The sequence below is a fragment of the Mustela lutreola genome, chromosome 10, assembly GCF_030435805.1.
Source record: "Mustela lutreola isolate mMusLut2 chromosome 10, mMusLut2.pri, whole genome shotgun sequence".
Classification (NCBI taxonomy): Eukaryota; Metazoa; Chordata; class Mammalia; order Carnivora; family Mustelidae; genus Mustela; species Mustela lutreola.
In genome coordinates, this window is record NC_081299.1 from 86,855,044 (window position 1) to 86,877,158 (window position 22,115).

A 22,115-nucleotide genomic window follows, 5' to 3' on the forward strand; every position below is an offset into this window, starting at 1 on the left:
TTGTCATTTTAGAAATATTTGAGGGAATTAAAAATATATATCCTGAAGAAGCAATAACTAACGAAAGACTTAATATCTGCATCCTGAGATTCAAAACTATCATGTGGAGTTGTATCCACTATGGGTCCAAATGTCAAGATTTGCATCAATTGACAGAAGAAAGATGGAGATTTTTTTAACTTCTTTCTCTGGAAGATCATTCAAAAAGAATTGTTGTTTCACGAAGAGAAACATGTCATGGACAACCTACAAACGGACATCAAATAATCCTGTGTCAGAATTGTAGCAAGTAGTTCTTTCCGAGTAAGTTAGATTATGTGTTGTCCAAGGTGGCGGATCTCAACATTTTCTACAACATGGCACAAAAGACAATTATATTTGTGTCACACAACATGAAGGCTGGAGGTCACTGGCTGGAGCTCAGTCCACCATATTCCCTGGTGGTGGGGGAAAGACTGTCTCCACCTTCCTCTAACCTCTTCAGTGTGGACCGTGGTGCAGTGGCATGAATTGGAAGAACCTCATTCAAAAGTCACATCCAACTGTGAGATTGCATGAGGCTCCATTGAGGATGGGAGGATTTGAGATAGATTTTTTTGTTTCCCCAGCAAGAAATGGCTTCCACATTAGAAACTTCCGTAAATGATAGAGAAGAGGACAAATACAGAATAACATTTCTTTATGCTTCCTGTTCTTATATCACTGCTACTCTACTCTGGTCCTCAATTTTGGCATTGAGGAAAGTATTCTGTGTTCTGGCCATTCTGAGAACTTGTCTACAAAATTAGGCTTCTGCTTCATAAGTCAATTGGTTTTTTAAATCTGTGTAAGGAAGCAAGGAGAATCAAAAGCAAATATTTGGTCTGTAGCAAAGAATCTGAATTCTTTGCTTCTGCTTCTGCAGATGAAAGCATGTTGAATACAATGCCAGAATAACAAATGATAATGCTTTTTCTAGAGGGAGTAGACCAAGCTGCAAGCTCCTGGACTCTGTCCATATTTACTCCTCAATTTCAGTTCTGAAATTTTGGCTGTTCAGATCTAAGTTTTATATCAGCTGGAAGGGTTATGACTATGACACATTCAAGATATCGAGTGTGGTGCCCGTGTTCTCCTCAAGGATTTTGATGGATTCCTTTCGTACATTGAGGTCCTTCATCCATTTTGAGTCTATTTTTGTGTGTGTTGTAAGGAAATGGTCCAATTTCATTTTTCTGCATGTGGCTGTCCAAATTTCCCAGCACCATTTATTGAAAAGGCTGTCTTTTTTCCATTGGACATTCTTTCCTGCTTTGTCGAAGATTAGTTGACCATAGATTTGAGGGTCTATTTCTGGGCTCTCTATTCTGCTCCATTGATCTATGTGTCTGTTTTTGTGCCAGTACCATGCTGTCTTGATGATGACAGCTTTGTAATAGAGCTTGAAGTCCGGAATTGTGATGCCACCAACGTTGGCTTTCTTTTTCAATATCCCTTTGGCTATTCGAGGTCTTTTCTGGTTCCATATACATTTTAGCATTATTTGTTCCATTTCTTTGAAAAAGATGGATGGTACTTTGATAGGAATTGCATTAAATGTGTAGATTGCTTTAGGTAGCATAGACATTTTCACAATATTTATTCTTCCAATCCAGGAGCATGGAACATTTTTCCATTTCTTTGTGTTTTCCTCAATTTCTTTCATGAGTACTTTATAGTTTTCTGAGTATAGATTCTGTGTCTCTTTGGTTAGGTTTATTCCTAGGTATCTTATGGTTTTGGATGCAATTGTAAATGGGATTGACTCCTTAATATCTCTTTCTTCTGTCTTGCTGTTGGTGTAGAGAAATGCAACTGATTTCTGTGCATTGATTTTATATCCTGACACTTTACTGAATTCCTGTATAAGTTCTAGCAGTTTTGGAGTGGAGTCTTTTGGGTTTTCCACATATAGTATCATATCATCTGCGAAGAGTGATAATTTGACTTCTTCTTTGCCGATTTGGATGCCTTTAATTTCCTTTTGTTGTCTGATTGCTGAGGCTAGGACCTCTAGTACGATGTTGAATAGCAGTGGTGATAATGGACATCCCTGCCGTGTTCCTGACCTTAGCGGAAAAGCTTTCAGTTTTTCTCCATTGAGAATGATATTTGCGGTGGGTTTTTCATAGATGGCTTTGATGATATTGAGGTATGTGCCCTCTATCCCTACACTTTGAAGAGTTTTGATCAGGAAGGGATGTTGTACTTTGTCAAATGCTTTTTCAGCATCTATTGAGAGTATCATATGGTTCTTGTTCTTTCTTTTATTGATGTGTTGTATCACATTGACTGATTTGCGGATGTTGAACCAACCTTGCAGCCCTGGAATAAATCCCACTTGGTCGTGGTGAATAATCTTTTTAATGTACTGTTGAATCCTATTGGCTAGTATTTTGTTGAGTATTTTCGCATCTGTGTTCATCAAGGATATCGGTCTATAGCTCTCTTTTTTGGTGGGATCCTTGTCTGGTTTTGGGATCAAGGTGATGCTGGCCTCATAAAATGAGTTTGGAAGTTTTCCTTCCATTTCTATTTTTTGGAACAGTTTCAGGAGAATAGGAACCTCTTCGACCTCTGCCGCAGCAACATCTTCCTAGGAACAACGCAAAAGGCAAGGGAAGCAAGGGAAAAAATGAACTACTGGGATTTCATCAAGATCAAAAGCTTTTGCACAGCAAAGGAAACAGTTAACAAAATCAAAAGACAACTGACAGAATGGGAGAAGATATTTGCAAACGACATATCAGATAAAGGACTAGTGTCCAGAATCTATAAAGAACTTAGCAAACTCAACACCCAAAGAACAAATAATCCAATCAAGAAATGGGCAGAGGACATGAACAGACATTTCTGCAAAGAAGACATCCAGATGGCGAACAGACACATGAAAAAGTGCTCCATATCACTCGGCATCAGGGAAATACAAATCAAAACCACAATGAGATATCACCTCACACCAGTCAGAATGGCTAAAATCAACAAGTCAGGAAATGACAGATGCTGGCGAGGATGCGGAGAAAGGGGAACCCTCCTACACTGTTGGTGGGAATGCAAGCTGGTGCAGCCACTCTGGAAAACAGCATGGAGGTTCCTCAAAATGTTGAAAATAGAACTGCCCTATGACCCAGCAATTGCACTATTGGGTATTTACCCTAAAGATACAAATGTAGTGATCCAAAGGGACACATGCACCCGAATGTTTATAGCAGCAATGTCCACAATAGCCAAACTATGGAAAGAACCTAGATGTCCATCAACAGATGAATGGATCAAGAAGATGTGGTATATATACACAATGGAGTACTATGCAGCCATCAAAAGAAATGAAATCTTGCCATTTGCAACAACATGGATGGAACTAGAGCGTATCATGCTTAGCGAAATAAGTCAAGCAGAGAAAGACAACTATCATATGATCTCCCTGATATGAGGAAGTGGTGATGCAACATGGAGGCTTAAGTGGGTAGAAGAATAAATGAAACAAGATGGGATTGGGAGGGAGACAAACCATAAGTGACTCTTAATCTCACGAAACAAACTGAGGGTTGCCGGGGGGAGGGGGTTTGGGAGAAGGGGGTGGGATTATGGACATTGGGGAGGGTATGTGATTTAGTGAGTGCTGTGAAGTGTGTAAACCTGGTGATTCACAGACCTGTACCCCTGGGGATAAAAATATATGTTTATAAAAAATAAAAAATTAAAAAAAAAAAAAAAAGATATCGAGTGTGGTAACCAACTTGTGGCTACACATCAAGGGGAATTATATTACACATTCAACCATGCACTTGATATTAGTGGTCTAAGGAAGTCTTCCCTGCTAAAAGAACTCTCATCTTTTTCAAAACCATGGCTTCTCAGATTTCAGTTCTTTTGTGAATTTAATAAAGTGAGAGAAGGAGATGTAGGGCCTTTCCAGAAGGAGAAACATCTCCTATCCAAAGCATTTTTCTTCTGGATTCTCAATATTTAAAACTTTTTATTATTTTTTAAAAAATGCAGATTAATAAGGCTTTCTTAATCATGTTATGTTTATTGGAGCACCTGTATGGCTTGGTTGGTTAAGCAGCTGCCTTTGGCTCAGGTCATAATCTCAGGGTCCTGGGATTGAACCCCACATTGAGCCCCACATGGAACCCCACGTCAGTTTCCCTGCTTAGCAGGGAATCCGCTTCTCCCTCTGCCCCTCCCCCCAACTCATGCTTTTGTGTGTGTGTGTGTGTGTGTGTGTATGTGCATGTGCTTGCATGTACACTCTCTTTAATAATTAATTAAAATCTTTTAAAAAATAGTGTTGTGGTTGTTTCTTACTTTCTCTTTTTTTGGTAACAGCTGCTATGATTTTGGTGTCTTTTGAATTATTGTTCATTCTTCAAACATTAATTTAGAACTTATTCTGTACTCAGCACTGCAGAAGATGTTGGAAAGGAGAGATGAAAAGGGAATAATTTTTGCCCTAGGAAAATTTAGGCAAGGACATGTACATACATACCAACGTTTCCCATAGTGTAGCAAATACTGTGTCTTTGGGATTGTGTACAGGGTGATAAAGATAAATTTGGTGAGAGGATGATTTTGAGGAATAATGTCACAATTCTGTTAAGCCCTGAGCTGAGTCTTAAACTCACAATGTGCTAAACTTTATTTAATTTAACTTATTGGATTATTCGTATACATCCTACTCTGATTATTCCACAGGATCAGGGCAAGTCTGATTCTCACCCTTCTAAACAGTAGTTATCAATTAATTCCTGTATTCTGGCTGAACCCTGTTGTTCACACTCAAGTCCTTTACAAAAATACTTTATTTTTAAGGTAACCTATCTTGTCTGTTTTGATTTTTTTTTTTTTTTTTTAGATTTTATTTATTTCTTTGGCAGAGAGAGAGCATAAGCAAGGAGAGCAGCAGGCAGAGGCAGAGTCTTAAACTTTGACTGCTGAGCAGAGAGCCTACCGTGGGGCTCCCTGACATGGATCTCAGTCTCAGAACACGGTTCTATAAAAGTACCATGAATACTGAAATAGTGAATATTGACCCATTCTTCCTAATGATGCTCTGCAAACTAGGACCTGCAAATGGAGCTCTGCCTTCTGCCTTGCTCTTATTGGTCAGCCTTGCAGGGATTGGAAAACTGCTCATCTGATGTCAAGGTAGTCTCCCAAATGTGTGTGATTTTTAGTATCTGAAGTTCCTGACCACAGTACCTGATGAATGTGGGTGCTCAATTAATTTCTTTGAATAAATGAAAATACACACACACACACACACACACACACACACACACACACACACATATATATATATATATATATATATATTTTTTTTTTTTTACCAAAGCCTGGTGGCTACTTTTCAGATATCATACTTTCCCAGTTATTCTAACCTCATTTCTGTACCTGAATTTTGTGTTATTGTAATGTTTAAATTTTGGTATAATTTTAACCTTAGGAAACTTTCAAGAGTCGCACAAAGGATTCCTGTATGCCCCTTACTTAGATCCACCATTTATTCTTCTCTCATTTACTTCAGGATAATGTCTCTCTCTCTCTCTTCCCTCCCCACCCTTCCCTATTATATTTCATTTTAAACCATTTTGGAATAAGTTGTGAGCATCATACTCCATGATCTCTAAGTATTCCTGGGTAGATTTCTTAAAAGTCAATACTAATTTCTTATATAATCACAGTGTAATTACTGACATCAGGAAATTTAACATTGATGCTATACTATTGTCTATATTCTAAAAATATCTACATTCAGATTTCATCAGTTCTCTTAATAATGTCTGTTATGGCTTTATTTTATATGATTTTATAGATTCTAATTCAGGATCATGCCTTGCCTTTAGTTGCATATTTCTTAGTCTTCTTTCATCTGGAATAGTTCCCCAGTCTTTTTCTTTCATGACCTTGACAGTTTTGAAGTATGTAGGCTCATTATTTTGTAGAATATATCTGTTTGGTCCTGTCAGATGTTTCCTCATGATTAAAACCAGATTACACGTCTTTATAAGAATAACACAAAAATGACACTGCATTCTTGTCATTATATACCATCACAATGACTTGATGTTACTTTGTAGACAAAATATGTTAATTGTGTTGTTAAAATTTCCTATATTCCTACTGAGTTATTTTTTTTTCTGTTTGATCTTCCAGATACTGGAAGAAGTATATTAAACCTTTCATTTTGATAGTGGATTTATCAGTTTCTACTTGTGATTCTGTCAGTTTTTGGTTTATATGGAGTCAGTTCTCACTGGTCTTGATAATTACATTCTATAAATTTACTATGAATACTGAAATAGTAAATATTGAACCATTACGCCTAGGAGAAATATAAGGTTAGGTTCCTGTGAGCCTCGGATAACACTGTTTTTGTGAAGTGACCAATACATTACCTTGTTCTATGTATGTTTCTGTTTAAAGACACTTTATTTAGTGTATACTGTTGATTCATTAGTATTGAGTTCATATCAATAATACTAGAACTCATGCCTGAACAAAGCTCATTTAACACATGTGTTTTCCCTGTGAGGCAAATTGCAGTCTTCTAATGCTTATAGAACTACAAAACTGCAGGTGTACAGTTGGGGACCATGTTAAGCAGTAAAATCTCCAACAAAAAGCACAAAAATAAACACATGACATTAAATAAATGAAAAAGACTCCTGATTACAATATGAAAACTGAAACAAGTAGTAAGAGCATCACCTTCTTTAACCTTAACTGGAAATGTGCATTTTGGGCTACTCCAATTTTTTTCTTCTCTCTGCAGTCAGTGGTCATCCACCACAAAAGTGCTGTTTTGCTTTTGGGGTTTCAAATTGAGTATTCCCTGTAGGGAAATTTGCATATATAGAATCCACAAATAATGAAGACTGGCTCTGTTTGAAACTATTGTTATGTTTATATAACTTTAAAATTGTGATGTCTTCCTAGTGAATTTAACCTCTTAAAAATAAGAGGTGGTCCTTTTTATTTGAAGTGATGTTAATTGCTTTAAACTTTATTGTGTTTGATATCAATTATGCTATTTCAGCTTTCTTTTGAGTCACATATGCCAAGTTTTCTTATATTCTACTTTCCTATATCCTTATATTTAAGTGTGTCTTTTATAAACTGTTTTTGGCTGAACTGTCAAAAATAATCTGAAAAAAACCAACTCAGACCTTTAATTAGAAATTTTAGTTCCTTTATAGTTGCTGTAATTATTAAATATTTAGATTCATTTCTACCCTCTTATTTTGTGCTTTCTATTTTTCCATTTTTAAATTTATATTTTCCCAGTATATATTTTTATTTTATTTATTTATATCAATTAAACTTTTTCTTTTTATTCTCTTTATTTTTTTTTTTAATTTTTTCTTCTCTAATAGTAGAGAAGATTTTGGCTATTTAGTTAGATTATTTAATGTTTATAGGGCCAATCATATTTTCTATTTCATTTTGGATCACTTTAGAGACTATGTCCATTTCTTTTCTTGAAGCAGTTACCCTAGATATTTTAGCATGTTTATTCTATTTAGAAGGTATCATAGTAGAACCACACACCCACATGTGAACACTATCCATATTAGAATTCTTAGTGCCAAAGAAATTTACCTCATTATTTTTGAAATAGAGTCTAAAAATTACTTTTCTCTTTGGGGTAAATCCTTGGCTGTTCTCTGTGCTCCGTAATTGGGCAAGTGGGTTGACTAATGCAGTTATTCTATGTGCAGATGTTGAAGGAATTCCCCTTGTTTTCAACTGTTCTTTCTTTTTTCCTAAAGTCTCAGAGCTCAGACATTTTCCTGGACTCTAATGGGCAGAATGGCTCACCCTTCCCTTGTAGTTGCTTCCATACCATCTTCTGGATTACAATTTCCTCCAACCTGTTTCATCTGTAAGTATATTTCTATTTCCCAATTTCTCCCAATTTTCTTTTCTTTAATAGATTGATTCCTTTTTTTGCAACTTGGTGTTTTATTATTTTTTTTTTAATTTTATTTATTTATTTATTTATTTATTTTAATTTTTATTTTTTATAAACATATATTTTTATCCCCAGGGGTACAGGTCTGTGAATCACCAGGTTTACACACTTCACAGCACTTACCAAATCACATACCCTCCCCAATGTCCATAATCCCACCTCCTTCTCCCAAACCCCCTCCCCCCGGCAACCCTCAGTTTGTTTTGTGAGATTAAGAGTCACTTATGGTTTGTCTCCCTCCCAATCCCATCTTGTTTCATTTATTCTTCTTCTACCCACTTAAGCCTCCATGTTGTATCACCACTTCCTCATATCAGGGAGATCATATGATAGTTGTCTTTCTCTGCTTGACTTATTTCGCTAAGCATGATACGCTCTAGTTCCATCCATGTTGTTGCAAATGGCAAGATTTCATTTCTTTTGATGGCTGCATAGTATTCCATTGTGTATACTATGCTTGATCCATTCATCTGTTGATGGACATCTAGGTTCTTTCCATAGTTTGGCTATTGTGGACATTGCTGCTATAAACATTCGGGTGCATGTGTCCCTTTGGATCACTACATTTGTATCTTTAGGGTAAATACCCAATAGTGCAATTGCTGGGTCATAGGGCAGTTCTATTTTCAACATTTTGAGGAACCTCCATGCTGTTTTCCAGAGTGGCTGCACCAGCTTGCATTCCCACCAACAGTGTAGGAGGGTTCCCCTTTCTCCGCATCCTCGCCAGCATCTGTCATTTCCTGACTTGTTGATTTTAGCCATTCTGACTGGTGTGAGGTGATATCTCATTGTGGTTTTGATTTGTATTTCCCTGATGCCGAGTGATATGGAGCACTTTTTCATGTGTCTGTTCGCCATCTGGATGTCTTCTTTGCAGAAATGTCTGTTCATGTCCTCTGCCCATTTCTTGATTGGATTATTTGTTCTTTGGGTGTTGAGTTTGCTAAGTTCTTTATAGATTCTGGACACTAGTCCTTTATCTGATATGTCGTTTGCAAATATCTTCTCCCATTCTGTCAGTTGTCTTTTGATTTTGTTAACTGTTTCCTTTGCTGTGCAAAAGCTTTTGATCTTGATGAAATCCCAGTAGTTCATTTTTTCCCTTGCTTCCCTTGCCTTTTGCGTTGTTCCTAGGAAGATGTTGCTGCGGCAGAGGTCGAAGAAGTTGCTGCCCGTGTTCTCCTCAAGGATTTTGATGGATTCCTTTCGTACATTGAGGTCCTTCATCCATTTTGAGTCTATTTTTGTGTGTGGTGTAAGGGAATGGTCCAATTTCATTTTTCTGCATGTGGCTGTCCAATTTTCCCAGCACCATTTATTGAAAAGGCTGTCTTTTTTCCATTGGACATTCTTTCCTGCTTTGTCGAAGATTAGTTGACCATAGATTTGAGGGTCTATTTCTGGGCTCTCTATTCTGTTCCCCTGGCCCGACTTATCAAAAATAAAAGAGAAAGGACCCAAATAAATAAAATCATGAATGAAAGAGGAGAGATCACAACTAACACCAAAGAAATACAAACTGTTATAAGAACATACTATGAGCAACTCTACGGCAATAAATTTGACAATCTGGAAGAAATGGATGCATTCCTAGAAACATATAAACTACCACAACTGAGCCAGGAAGAAATAGAAAGCCTGAACAGACCCATAACCAGTAAGGAGATTGAAACAGTCATTAAAAATCTCCAAACAAACAAAAGCCCAGGGCCAGACGGCTTCCCGGGGGAATTCTACCAAACATTTAAAGAAGAACTAATTCCTATTCTCCTGAAACTGTTCCAAAAAATAGAAATGGAAGGAAAACTTCCAAACTCATTTTATGAGGCCAGCATCACCTTGATCCCAAAACCAGACAAGGATCCCACCAAAAAAGAGAGCTATAGACCGATATCCTTGATGAACACAGATGCGAAAATACTCAACAAAATACTAGCCAATAGGATTCAACAGTACATTAAAAAGATTATTCACCACGACCAAGTGGGATTTATTCCAGGGCTGCAAGGTTGGTTCAACATCCGCAAATCAGTCAATGTGATACAACACATCAATAAAAGAAAGAACAAGAACCATATGATACTCTCAATAGATGCTGAAAAAGCATTTGACAAAGTACAACATCCCTTCCTGATCAAAACTCTTCAAAGTGTAGGGATAGAGGGCACATACCTCAATATCATCAAAGCCATCTATGAAAAACCCACCGCAAATATCATTCTCAATGGAGAAAAACTGAAAGCTTTTCCGCTAAGGTCAGGAACACGGCAGGGATGTCCATTATCACCACTGCTATTCAACATCGTACTAGAGGTCCTAGCCTCAGCAATCAGACAACAAAAGGAAATTAAAGGCATCCAAATCGGCAAAGAAGAAGTCAAATTATCACTCTTCGCAGATGATATGATACTATATGTGGAAAACCCAAAAGACTCCACTCCAAAACTGCTAGAACTTATACAGGAATTCAGTAAAGTGTCAGGATATAAAATCAATGCACAGAAATCAGTTGCATTTCTCTACACCAACAGCAAGACAGAAGAAAGAGATATTAAGGAGTCAATCCCATTTACAATTGCATCCAAAACCATAAGATACCTAGGAATAAACCTAACCAAAGAGACACAGAATCTATACTCAGAAAACTATAAAGTACTCATGAAAGAAATTGAGGAAAACACAAAGAAATGGAAAAATGTTCCATGCTCCTGGATTGGAAGAATAAATATTGTGAAAATGTCTATGCTACCTAAAGCAATCTACACATTTAATGCAATTCCTATCAAAGTACCATCCATCTTTTTCAAAGAAATGGAACAAATAATGCTAAAATGTATATGGAACCAGAAAAGACCTCGAATAGCCAAAGGGATATTGAAAAAGAAAGCCAACGTTGGTGGCATCACAATTCCGGACTTCAGGCTCTATTACAAAGCTGTCATCATCAAGACAGCATGGTACTGGCACAAAAACAGACGCAACTTGGTGTTTTAACAAGCTAAACACATTTCCTTTGTGTGCAATCTTGAATTGGAGTCTATTGAAAATAAAAATTTTACTGTTTTTATCCATTTACAAAAGTAATAATGTACATTTAAGTAAATTTGGAATATACAGAAAATTTAAAAATCTGTCTACAATATTGTAACCTAGAGATATGATTAACATTTTTGTATTTCTCTGATTTCCCTACAATATTCACTTCAAGATATCTGAGGTAAGCCACAGCTTAGATTCTGAGAACATGTTGACATGTAGATTGACTGGTTTAAAATCTTGGCTACATCAGTAAAGAGGTGTGTGGCCTTGGGCGAATTTTCACATTATTCTCGTGTTTCTTTTTTCTACAATGGAAATAATCATATCTCATTGGATTATTGTGAGCAATAAATGAAAAATGCTTAGAAGAGTGGCAGACATAAAGTAAACTCTGGATGAATGTTGATCATTTTTATCCATGTGGTTTCAAATGGGAGCTACCTGTCTTTACATGGATCATCGTTATTGGTCCAGGTCTGGGCACTTGTAAGTAGTTGCTGACCTGGAAGGATAAACTAAGTAGAAGAGGTGAAGAGGGGGAATGTTTGTGGTGTTTAAACCCTGTTCCCATTGTTTCTTAGATTTATCCCATTGTTTGTTCTTCTGTGAGTTATGTTCCTGTGGCTCTCTTAGATGGGCCAAACCCACTTTTTGCCTCTGCTACTCTAATTTAGAGTTTTCTTCAGAGTCCAACCAAAGGGTCTTGAGGAATACATTTATTTCCTTCATATTAACCTAATAGAGTCATGCATTTATTTGAAAAACAAACCAAATATTAAGCACTTTACATCCATGTAACCTTTAGTCATTGCCATAACCCTATATAACAGGTATTATTATTATTATGTTTAATATATGAAGGGGACACAGAGAAATTAAACTTGATCCTAAACCAGGCATTCTGGCTCCAAGATCTATGTTTCTAAATGTTATGTGTCATGGTGGCACCTCCTTGTCACGTTGACTGTACTCTAGTTTGCAGTGTTCAAAGAGACTATAGATTCCTTTGATAGAATTGACATACTGAAGAATTTCTCTGTGTCTCTTTCCCATACACATGCATATATGCACATGTATGTGCATGCTTACACACACACACAGAGTACAGATAGATAATTCAACAGTTTAATCTGGTAAAATCATTCTTATGTAATAATTTAATTAGCATTTTTAAGACTTTAGTGTCTTTTGGCTTAAAAGCTTAATGCTTTAGGTTTTCTCCCTTTGCCCAGCTCCTCTTCAAGGTGGCACTGGATTGTGAAAGGAATTCTCCCCATTTGAGATTTTGTCTTGCAAGTCAGTCCAGAAAGACAGAAGCTCTGTGTGGGAGTTTCTTTTCTGCCTGTGTGAGTGATGGTAGGGGCAGAAATAGCAGCAACTTTTCCCTCAGACCAGTTTCGTGATGTGGTTTCAACGCTGATCGGCGGCTTCTCTAACCTGGGTTTTACCTTTCTCTACTTCTGTGAAGAATTACACTTTATATGGTATGGGACATGGTTTATGAAAGTTAAGATAATATTTTGTGAAACATGATCATCCTTACTTTAATATGATCATTCCAGTTTCTTTGGTATGCTTTTGTCTAAAGTGTTTTTGTTCATTTTTTTGAATTTTCCCATTTTCTCTGTCAGTTTATTTTAGTATTCTTTTTTTTCCTTAGGCTTTTATTTATTCATTTATTTGAGAAAGAGCCAGAGAAAGCTGGGGGAGGGGCAGAGGGAGAGAGACAAGCAGACTCTGTGCTGAGTGCAGATCCTGACACAGGGCTTGATTCCATGACCTTGAGATCATGACCCGAGTGGAAATGGAGTCAGACACTTTACCGACGGAGCCACATAGGCGCCCCTTATTTTAGTATTCTTGTAAAAAAAAAAATATAGCTAGCTTTATTTTATTTAAAGCCCAAAGTCAAGGTTTTGTTTTTTAATTTTTTTTTGAAGATTTTATTTATTTGAGAGAGAGAGCACACTTGAGAGATAGCTCACGAAGCGGGAGGGATTGAGGGAGAGGGAGAAGCAGCAGGCTCCCCACTGAGCAGGGAGCCCAGTGACACAGTACTGAGTGGTTCCCAGGACATGGGATCATGACCTGAGCCCAAGGCAGACATAACCAACTGAACCACCAAGTCACCCCTAATTGGTGTGTTTAATTACCGAGGAGTGTATGTCTCTGGGTGCTCTCCATTATTTTTGCTTAGGATTTGGTGAGATATTTTGATTAGGTACTTTTTTTTTTTAACCCCCAAAAGTTATTTTATCTTTAATTCTTCATTCTGTTTCTATTTTTCTTGCTTTTTCTTTGAGATCTTCTATATTTGTTAGATTAACTGAGTTCCTGTATGTATCCTATTCTTATTTCTTTTATTATCTTTATTCTTTGTACATACTTTCTCAGAGAGTTTCCCCAAATTTTCCTCCATTAGACTCACTCGGTACTCTGTGGTGGCTCATCTGTTTTGTTAGCCATCCCAGTCAGCTTTAATTATGTTTTGTGGCTGGGATTTTTCGAGACATTTTTCCCAGACAGATAATTTTGTATTTCTGCTGTTATGGCAGGCCATCCATTTTGTTACATACAGACCCATGTACTCTTGAGTGTCTTCCAAATTTTTTTTCTATCTTTTGGAGAAAACCTTTTTCGGTGTTGTTTTTCTTCTATGCCTTCAAAGCAATGGCTCCTTTTCCTTGATTGTAGACATCTTTTCAGAAATCTCATGGCCTTTTTCCTCTCCATCTACTCGCTGTTGAAGAGAAATCTTTCATTTTCCATTAGGTGGCTAGGTAAAGGATGCAGTGTCCTAACCTTTTTCAGTGTCCACTTATATGCTGGCATCTAGCTCTGAAAGGCACTTTTGTATTCTCAGCCATTAGGCTATATTGTATAGACACTCATCCACTGAGGCTCTGTGGGCGGGCTCACTTCGGCTTCAGCTGTTGGTATCTTCCTGTTGGTAAGTGAACCACATTCTGTTTGCAGTATTTCATTATAAGCGAGGGGTGCAACACAGCCACCCCTGTTGGTCCAGACATCCTACTCCATTCTCTCCTTGATCTACCACCTGGATCTGACATTACTCCCTGTCCTACCCCCCAGCCACATCCTCCCCCCACCATCAGACTCACTAAACGTACCATATGGTCCCCAGCTACACCCTGTTTGCCTTCCTGGGAAATGCCACACTCCGCCCACTTGGATCAGGCCTTGGCTCTGGCTAGCAGGCATCCTTGTTGAGTGTTCGAAAGAGGAGAACGTTATTTGATGGAGGGGCTTGGGTGAAGAGGCCTGATCCCCACTTCATGGACTTCTGGAAGTCAGGGGAGGTCAGAGAGACTAATGCTCTGAGCTGATTCATAAAGGGAAGGCCTCCAGGAACAGGCAGCCGCAGTTTCCTGGGACAGTTCTAGAACACCGCACTGCTGCTGGGAGGAACACCAGGCCCAAGGAGGATAAGAGAACTGTGTGTTCTGGTTGCTGTGGCTCTGGAACTTGGCAGATACAGGATGGTCCCATGGCCCGCATAAGATGCCTTGTGGTCACTGACAAGGACAGGATGTTTCCTTGAATGCTGATAGACCCGAGGCTTGTGCATGCACAGTTTACTCCCCTGTTCTGGTCTAGAACGTTCCTGCCCCTGTATAGAATTTTGCTCAGAGCCAAGGTCCCCTACACCTGGCTGGACCCAGGGCAAAGCAGCACTGGAACTCTGTGTTTTAAGAGACCTCAGCAAGGACTGGGATTTGCTTGCTAGGTGGCCTGAGCCAGACTCCTTTCAGATGAGTGTGGGACAAGGAGTCTCGAAACAACTGGAGAGACTCAGATGTTTCTCATCCCAGGACTCCCCTGCCAGCACCTGCAGAATTCCTGAGATCTCGCCAGATCCGCCTTTCTCTGAAAAGAGTGCTCAGATTGGTCAGGGCAGCCCCACCTCTCGTCTGATTTTAGTCATTCCCTGAGCTGTCCCGAAGCTCAGAGTTTCCCAGCCCACCCTGTCCCTACACCTCCATCTGGACCTGGGCTTATCCCCCCATACCCCCCCGCAACCCACACACCCCAAACCACAAAGCTCACTCTTTGAGCTCCCAGCTGTGCAGCTTGCCTTCCTGGGAAACACCAGGCCCTGACCCACATGGATTCTCTCCTAAGAAAAGGTAAGTTACCAGTCCTGCTATTTTTGCTTCTAGGACCTTTCCCTACGCTGTTTGGCAGTTCTGTTAACTTCAAACAGAGCAAAGAACAATTTCATTTAAGGAAAGAAAATGAGTTTATTTGGGAATAGAGGAACTGTGGATCGGGACTAGCCAGCTCTGCGTAACCATGGGCAAGTTCAAAGAGACAAAGGAAGAGAAGGTCAGCTTTTATTAGGTTGTAGGAGGACATTGGGAGAGGGTTGTTCTGAGTAGAAGCTTGTTGGAGAAGAATAACATGAGTCAAGGTTGTGGCGGGTTCTCATTGGCTGCAGGTGGTGGGTAGTGTGTTGTTGCTGGGCAGGGAGGGTCCTGCCTTGTCTTGAAGGAAGGAGATCAATTCGTATGTGAAAAGTGCCTTTCCTGGTGGAAATAATTATCTTCCTTTTTCCTGCTGGTTATGTGGCTGCAATGGATGGTGCTTATAAGAGAATACTTGCTTTGGGGTTTCCTGACTCCCATTTTAAATGAGGTTTCTTTATTTATATTCACCGTTCTTTCTGCAGCACATAGAAATGTATAGTTCTGCTTACCCTAGCGCATTATACACTGAGAGCTTTAGTTGTGTGTGGCTTTGAAAGGAAAGGATCTGATGGGGAAGCAGCTGAGAGGAGGACCAGGTCAGGGGTGAATGAGTCATACTTCCAATGGGACTTGTGCCAGCTCCTCGTTCAAAGTAAATATATCCCCTACATCCCTGAATTAGTGGCCTATATGGCTGGAGTCAGACACAATTTTTTCTAACAGTTTTTAGGCCTTCTATATTCTGGTGGGGTTTATGGAATATATTAGAAGGCCTTTGGTTTCTAGTCAATATCTGTTGAATGTTACCATTAGTAAAAATGTGATTTGGGAAAAATGGGTTTTCAAAAGCTTTGATGTATATTGTCATTACAGGGCTTTGCACTTTCATGTATCTTTGTGGACTGTTAGTGCGGGGCTTTACTTCTAGGCTGATACCCTACCGATCTGGGTGGTTTTAGTCCCACTCTGAGCCTGTATATGTATTTAGACTACCTCCTTCCCAAAGGATGTGAGGTCTGAAATGTAAGAGACTGTGTCTGGAGAACAACTGGATGTATGGAGTTTATCAGTTTATCTAACAGTCTGTCATCTAGTATCAGAAATGTCAGTAGCTTTTTGAGTTGAGAAGAGGAGCATGTGCAAAGGACAAGGAAACCCCCCAGTACATCATGCCGGGAAAATGACAGAAGCTGAATGTTGCTCGCTACTGTTTGAACCTCACCCTACTCCAGCATGGGAGCCGTGAAGGTCATAAAGCATTGGAGAGACTTGGTTCTGATTTATATTTTAGGAGATCAGTAACTGAGGCAGCCACTAAGAGCTGGAAAGTAGAAGAAACACAGGCAGAAATGCCAACTTGGGAACTCTCATAACTTTGCTAAAAGTTAATGAGAGCCCACGGGAAGAGGGTGAAGAGGACAGAGGAGGAGGAAGATTTGAGAAATACTTAGGTTGTAGAACAGATGAGAGATTTGATGTGATAGGAGCAAGAAAGAATAGTGGAGGCTTAGACTGATGTTCCTAGGCTTGTGTTAATTTCTCACTGCACACGGAAGGAGCATCAAGGATCTAGAGATTGGCCTTGTGACATTTTTTTTTAAATTTTTTATTTTTTATAAACATATATTTTTATCCCCAGGGGTACAGGTCTGTGAATTTGCGACAACATGGATGGCCTTGTGACATTTTAAGTTTGAGGTTTCTGAGGGAAAGGGATTAACATTTATTTATTTATTTATTTATTTATTTTTTAAAAAGGTTTTATTTATTTATTTGACAGAGAGAGAGGGAGAGATATTACAAGTAGACAGAGAGGCAGGCAGAGAGAGAGAGGGCGGGAGGTAGGCTCCCCGCTGAGCAGAGAGCCTGATGTGGGGCTCGATTCCAGGACCCTGAGATCATGACCTGAGTTGAAGGCAGAGGCTTAACCCACTGAGCCACCCAGGCACCCCAGGGATTAACATTTATTAACTACTTCCTGTGCACTGTGCCAGAAACGTTACACCTATATTTTCTTTTTATTCCCCCCAATATTATGAAATTTAATAATTTTGTTTTAGTGGCGTCTGGGCTTCCTGCTCAGTGGGGAGCCTGCTTCCCCCGCTCTCTCTCTACCAGCCTACTTGTGATCTCTGTCTGTCAAATAAATAAATAAAATCTTTTAAAAAAATAATAATTTCATTTTACAGATAAAGAATCTACCTGTGGTCCAGCTTCATTAAATTGCCCGATTCCTGTGAATAACACATTTCCATGATTAAGGTAGTGGGTACAGATTAGATCACAGATCTGCCAGTGACTATAATTCACACACTTCCAGGAATGAGTGCTAGAAGCTCAGTAGATCCTGAAACCAGAGTGTCTGGGTTCATATCCCACATGTGCCAGTATTCAGCTGTGTGCTCAGAAACAAGATCCTTAAACATTATGTCTCCTTTTCTCTTTGATTTCAAGAAAAAAAAAAAAAAGAGGGTGGGGAAGGAAAGAATGGTACTTACCTCATATAATTGATTTTTGAAGTTTAAATGAATATGTGTGTGTCATGTGTATATCATGCGTATATGAATAAGTACATGTATATATATCATATGCATAGTTTTAAATATGTGCCAAGTTCTAGTAAGTGACTGCTAATACTATTACTATTACTAGTGCTATGAGTTGTGCATTTAAGGTGAAATTATTTCTTAGAGATTTGAGATAAAGGTACTGAAACCGGGAAGAAAGGTTAGGTTAAATACTATAATGTAGGTCATGATTAGAGTCACTGCTCTAGAAGGTACTATGTTTTTTTTTTTTTTAAACATTATTTTGGATATATAAAAATATGAGTTTCTAGAAGAGCGCTTTCTTTTCTAACATGCCTTATATTTCCAATACAGTAATTCCTCCAAAAGTTTATACTTAAAAAATCTTCACTTGTGCTTTTAATATCTTAAAACTCCCTTTGGTGTCTTTGATAAATTGAGTTTATTGAGGCTTTTCTAGAAATGCTTTAGGGACTTTAGTGAGGAGGGGTGGGGGAAGCGGTTTTTGTATGTAAGCATAAAGCACAAAGCAATCTTTTTCAGAGTAATATAATAAGAGATCCACTGAAGCCCTGATGGATTCAAGCTCCAATTCCTGCACAGTATTTCAGAAGAAAATTATAATAAAAGGAAAACATGAGCACTATAGATATATGAAGCTTGGATTTGCTTTCAGAATCATCTTAAAGGGATAGGATCTGGTAACCTTAATTGCCCCAGAAATTCTACCTCTGTCCAAGATCTTGTTATGGTAATACTATAAACTCTTGATTTTGTTAATTTATTTGTTGATTTGCAAATATCTCTTAATCTCCTTTTAGGTTCCAGATATTGTGTAAAGGGCTCAGATATAAGACTGACCAAGGAACAGTTGCAGTTGATAAGGGATTAATAGTCATGTGAGAGAGACAGCTATGACAGGGGTTACTAAGCACTTGGTGTTACGTTACACAAAATAAGGCCTAACACCGTTGATGGGTAAGAAAGTCTTCCTGGAGGAAATGACAATCAGTGGAGTCTTTAAGGATAGGCAGGGTTAACCAGATAGAATGGAGGAAAGGAGGGAATGATGTTTTAATTAAGGGTTAAGAGTAAAGTTAGGGTAAGAGGAAAGTCATGCCAATTAGAGATGGCCCCACAAAGCCAGGAAATTCAGCCTTTCAGTGTTGTTGGAACATAAAAGACAAGGCTTAGTGAATTCCTGGTGAGAGGGGGAGAGTCTGTATTAGACCGGTAGCGGAGAAGATAGAGGCAACAAACATGGACATATGTTAGAATTATTTACTGTTTTAGCAAAGGAGACTTTCTCAGCTAGATACAAAATTCAGAAGATAAAATTGCAACACTTTAACCACATATTTTTTGACAAAATTTTGTTCAGCAAAAAACCGTAAAGCCATATGCAAATAACAGACAAAGATGTAAATTTCTTGGTGTGCAAAGTGCTGTTAAAAATCAATAAGGAGGGGCGCCTGGGTGGCTCAGTGGGTTAAGCCGCTGCCTTCGGCTCAGGTCATGATCTCGGGGTCCTGGGATCGAGTCCTGCATCGGGCTCTCTGCTCAGCAGGGAGCCTGCTTCCCCCTCTCTCTCTCTGCCTGCCTCTATGCCTACTTGTGATCTCTCTCTGTCAAATAAATAAATAAAATCTTAAAAAAAAAAATCAATAAGGAAGAGGCCCCTGGGTGGCTTGGTTGTTCAGCCTCTGCCTTTGGCTCAGGTCCTGACCTTAGATTCCTGGGACTGAGCCTGCATCCGGCTCCCTGCTGTGCGGGAAGCCTGCTTCCCCCTCACCCACTACCCCTGCTTGTGTTCCCTCTCTCGCTGTCTTTTTCTTTTTCAAATAAATAAATAAATAATATATTTTAAAAAAAAAAAGAAATCAATAAGGAACACCCATGCTAAAGAATGGATTCTTCCTCCGCCAGGAAGAGAGGGGTCTTGTCCTTCTGCAGACCTAAATCATGAAGCAGGCTTCTGGGGTTGGCCTGAATCTTCTCTCTCTTACCTGCCAGTAGCAGCACTATGTCATCTGGTTAAGATCGTAAGTTTGCCAGTGGCCCCCAAGCCCATAATAGAAAACAGCAAAGAAATATATGGAAAGCTACTTAGTTTATCATGTCCTCAACTAAGTGATATGTGTAGGTTGATGTATACAATGATTATACATTTCATGTCAACTATGGGGTGTGTTAACTAAGAAAAATATATAGGGTGATGAAGAGAGTAATTATACATTAATTATACAAACTATTAACTATATTTCTAACTTACAAAGACAGGAAATAACCTTCTCATTGGACCAGAGTTCTTTTTAAACAAATATTTCTTTATTAAAACACGAGGATAATATGTTTTACAGATTTAATTCCTCTTGGAACTGGTATCAGCAGACTTATGAAATTTTCAAAAATAAAATTTTAATTTAAGAATTGTAGGGGTGTCTCTATCCTACCTCACTGGATGCCAAGGCAAACATCCTTCAAATGTATAACCCAGAGGGGAGTGAGTTGTGCACCCTACCATTAACCTCACACATGGTCCAGTTTATTCATTTCTCCTCTAGAAGAAATATGTAGCTTCTTCCTTCTTCCTGCCTCTCTAAGATACTGAGATTAATCTGTTCCTTTGTATAAGAGCAACTGCTTCAACAAGGCAGTATACTGGATTTTCATGGCAAGGATAATTGGTCAGAACTTTGTATGTATTTACTTTGATTTCCTTTTGTAAGATATTAGATATACTTTAATAAGGAGATAATTAGAAAGGGTCATAAAAGGAAACAAAATACCATTTCCTATTACACATATTGTATAAATTTTCAATATCTTGTGTTCTCAATAGAGGATTGAGTCCCCAGATCCCATTGGAAAATATAGATTGCATTTGTAAACTGAAAGTTTGGCTGTAGTTTGTGAATTTAACTTAGTTATGAATTTTCTAAACTAGAATCAATTCGGTTCTCACTCTTAACCACAACAGAAACGAATATGTATTTGAAGTCTTAACTTGCTTGCCATACTTTAGACAGCCTTGAAGGAAGTGGTCAAATTCCTATATAAAATTATAATTGAGAAAGGGGGAAAAAAAAAAGGCAATAAAAACCAGAAGGGTAATCCTTAGCAACAGTGTTTCAGCTAGGTGCTGCTTGAAAATTCAGGAGACTGTCTTCAGAATACTTTTATATGTTGCTGAAAGAAAGTACTGAAGCTAATAGAGCTGCAAAGGAGAAACAGTTATTCTTAAATGTCATCTATTTGCTGGACCTGAACTGGGTAAGGATTCAGACTTGATTCATTCAATTATTGTTCCCAGCAGTGTTCTCACCAACATATTGCTTTTTTGGCTGCTCAAGTTAGCTGAAATAAGATTGGGCTCTATGCAGGAAGGACTGCAAGGAAAGAAAGAGGTTACTGGCTTTAAAAACTACCAGCAGTCCATTTTATAACTCATGTTATTTGAATGAATTCAAATATAAAGCTTTTTTAAAAAATTTCACAAAACAAAGCTTATAGGAAGTCATAAAATTGATATTAAATCCAAAATACGAGTCTGAAGTGTTGTCTTTTTTGGATTTCAAAGTAACACTCTAGTTTTGTGATATATATTTTATAGTATTCAGTGTCGGAAAAAAACGCATAAGTTAGAAACTAGTAGAATTAGGTAAACATGTTTTCCATCAGTATTCTACCATTTTCTCTTAATAAATCTAATATTTGTAAAGATGTCTCATGCATCAAAACTACTTGACCATATTTGAAATAGTTTGCTGTGTTCCTAGAAAATAATTTCCTAAAGGCGTCTTATTTATTAATTTTTGTAATAAGCCTTTTTAGTATAGTTCTAACTATATAGTAAGTTTTTAGTAAATTTGCACCAAACTGGACAGATTTGAAAGATTTCTGACTTTGACATAGTCATGGGTTAAGTACAAAATTAGCACCATAGTAAAATTTACGTGAGTAAAATAATGACGTGAGTAAAATAATGATGTGAGTAAATAATGACGTGAGTAAAATAATGCAAATGTAAAATTTGCATTATTTGCAAATTTAAGAAAGTACCTATTAGGAAATTATTGACTGTGGATTCATTAAAGTTACCCAGACAAATAATTATTTGGCATCTTTTCTCCCTAATGTGCCTAGATGTATATTTTAAGAGTTATTTTACTTCTAACCTTACAGCTGTACTTAGAATATTATATTTCACCAAGTAGATCTCACTGATAGTTCAGTGTTACAGCTGATTGATTATTAAAGTTATTGTACTGGTTCAAGACTATGCCAAAAATACACAGGAAGTAAATTTTGAAGGAATCTGAGCCACTTTGTGATGAGAAA